The following is a 3,176-nucleotide window of genomic DNA, read 5'->3' on the forward strand; positions in this document are numbered from 1 at the left end:
ATTTTTCTATGGTTCTCATTGACTGATAGCAACTGGTAGCAACTGGTCGCGCCCTCCCACACTCGCTTTTTTATTATAGGGCCAAGATGATACGACCGAAAATAATTCAAGCCCTATATCTGCACAACAAGATGTAACAGAACATCCTCTCATTTCATTGATCAAAGCATATTTGTAGTCACTCAATTCATAGTTTTGAACATGCCAATGGCAGGACTGACACGTGCAACAATCATACATATGTTGTCAACTCTTCGCTTCGATGGCGGTGGCTAGGTCAACCTAGGTGCTAGGTGAGGAGGCCATCATACGCAGTGCCAGTTCCTAGAGGGCATCCGAGGAGGCCGGAGAGGCTTGCCTCAGGCAGGAGCCTAGAGACGTCGTCCCATGCCCGGCAACGCCAGCCACTGCAGCACCTCGCTTGACAACTCAACATTCTTTAAACAGCCTGAAATAATTTGTAGTGTCATTATAGACTGAAGTAAAGTTTGATTTAAAAGTTTCTTCAGTGCTATATTTACCACTGGTATGAGGAAACCTTAGCAATAAATTAATATGGTCGGTAAGATGCATATGGTTTTTCAGTAAGAATTCACCCTTCCAAAGCATGAAACTTGCAGATTGCCACCCATCTTCAGTCACACTTGAGACCAGAGAGACTGAAATTGGAGGCGCTGGAATAGACCTCATCTTCCTGGAAGTAAGAGTTATTCAAGAGCTCACTTGTAGGAAGTCTTTCATCTACATGAGCTAGACAGATTTCTATGAAATTCTACTTATGTTCCTGACTCTAAGTTATACTGAAGTATTTTAGCAGTAAACATTATGTTAGCGTCAGACTTACATAGTTGCTTTCGAAGAGCAAAAAGTTTAACGCAGCTATATTAGCAGGTCAAAAGTAACACCTGTTAACTCCATAATCCTAAATCTCAAGAAAAGACTCACCAAAAAAACATGTAATAAACTGTTACCAAGAGTCCAGCATCGAGGACATCGCCTTTTGAAGAACAAATGCCAAGTGTATGTGAGCTAAATATACTTATACAGATCTAGGGGATACGATGAGACTATGCTTCCAAGCACAGAAAGAAGTACATGATTGGCAATGGCACAAACAAATCTGCACATAGTAAATAACCTGATACAGTATAGACTATACACCAAGGGAAACCGGAACAAAGTGATTCACAAAATGTACAAACTTTACAGACTCTGCAGGCTATAAAATCAGAAGATATATACTCAGGTGTAGGTTCTTCAAAATAACTTCAATTGGTTGCACCTTTGCTCAGATCAAATACAAATAGTAGCTGCATTTGTTCAGAACAAAGAATTGAAGCATTCATAGCTTAGCTGCCCTTTGCTTCAGTTAAACAATACGTGCTAGCTTGCTTGATGGTTGTGCCCAAAAAATCCAGAGTGAACAACTCTGAACCGGGCTCTAGCTAAAAGAACAAAATCATTGGCTTAGGTAAGCTTTACTCAGGTTGCTTGATGGTTGTGCCCAAAAAATCCAGTCAACAACTCTGAACCTGACTCTGGCTAAATTACAGACCAGAGCAGTAACTATCAATCAGATTTATACCAAAGTGAATCCCTACAACCCCCTAACTGAAAAAGGTAATGATATTGGCATCTATATTACTGAAAGTACGGTACAATATATATACTTTCAGTTCTGCTACTTTATGCTCAGTAAGTAACCATGGGTTCAGGAGATAAACTCACATGTTCAGAATACATCCAACTGCGAAAGGCTGGTTACACTTCAAATATATGTTGAGATATCTATTCATGTGTATGCCACTGCAAAGCTAATAGATGAGTAAGCAATTGGATTTCATTAGTACCACTATAACAGAAGAATAACCAAGCAGATTTCAGTATGCAATTGGATTTCATTAGTACTATATGAGTAAGGCTATCACAGGTTATCAAATCCATCAAACACTATAACTGAGGAATAACCAATTCAAACAGTGACAAGCAAGCAAATCTTTTGATAAGGACAAACCAATCTTTCAAGCATTCAATTCAGAAGATTCAGAACACACGCGTTTGGTTCACAGCTTCAGAGTGATTTCGGCTAGCTAGACAGTAAACTAACGGAAGGAAAAGGCACGAGCGAGCAGCGGCAGCAGCAGGGACACGCACGAGTGCGAGAGCAGCAGCAGTCGCCGCGCACGGGCTCGCCAGCGAGCAGCGCCAGTAGCAGGGACGCGCACAGGCTCGCCAGCGCGACAGGGGACAGGAAAATAAATCAAACATGGGTCAAACATACCTCTGGTGTAGCCGCTGCTGGCGACATTGGAGTGCTTGACATCTGTTCTTGTAGCTCCAGCGAACTCGACGTTTCTTCCTCCGGCGAACTCGGCGAATACATTGGACGTTTCGTCCAAATCAAAAATTGAACCATGGAGATTCTGGCCGACTATTCTTCCTTCTTATAGCAGAAAACAACAATCCGGGTTGGGCACTCCATTGAACTGTGTTCAACAAGGACACGACCTGCAATCCGATCCAAATCAGGCATGGGTCTCGTGCGCGAGCACGGCACTGCTCACGGCCCGCAGCCCCTGAAGCAAGCTGTTGACGCCTGCATCGTCAAGCTGCAGCCGTCGTTGCTGTCTCCAGGACAACACCTCCTCCGCATTGCCCTTCAAACCACCGGCCCAAGCCCCGGCGCCATCGGCAACGGCCCGACGTCGTGCTGCCGCGCCCGAACCCGTGCGAGGCGGCCTCCATCCTTCCAAGCGAGCACGCCGGCCACCGTCAATCCCTCTCGACCGCTGTAGCCCTCGCCAAGCCCCCGCCGTAGCGCCACCGGCCTGCGTCCTCCTGCGCCTCCTCGACCCCGCCTCCTTGCGCCCGCGCGCTGCCGCCTCGGCCTCGCCTCATCGGCGGCAAGCCCCCTACGGAGCTTCCAGAGCTCGCTCGCCTCCTCGCCGGAAGCCGCCGCCGCCGGGAATGGATTCGCCGACGCCAGCTGCGGCGCCTCGACCCGTTCCAAGAATGGATAGGTGGTGGAGCTGGCCGGTGGTGGCAGGTTTTTTTTTTGCAAAAAAACGAAACGTTTTCCATCACTTTAAGTAGGACGGTGGGTTAATTTCTTAGAAACAGAGGGACGTTTTTGCAAAAAGACTAACGACGGACGACCAGGAGCAATAGCTGGTTTA

The sequence above is a fragment of the Triticum dicoccoides genome, chromosome 3A, assembly GCF_002162155.2.
Source record: "Triticum dicoccoides isolate Atlit2015 ecotype Zavitan chromosome 3A, WEW_v2.0, whole genome shotgun sequence".
Lineage (NCBI taxonomy): Eukaryota > Viridiplantae > Streptophyta > Magnoliopsida > Poales > Poaceae > Triticum > Triticum dicoccoides.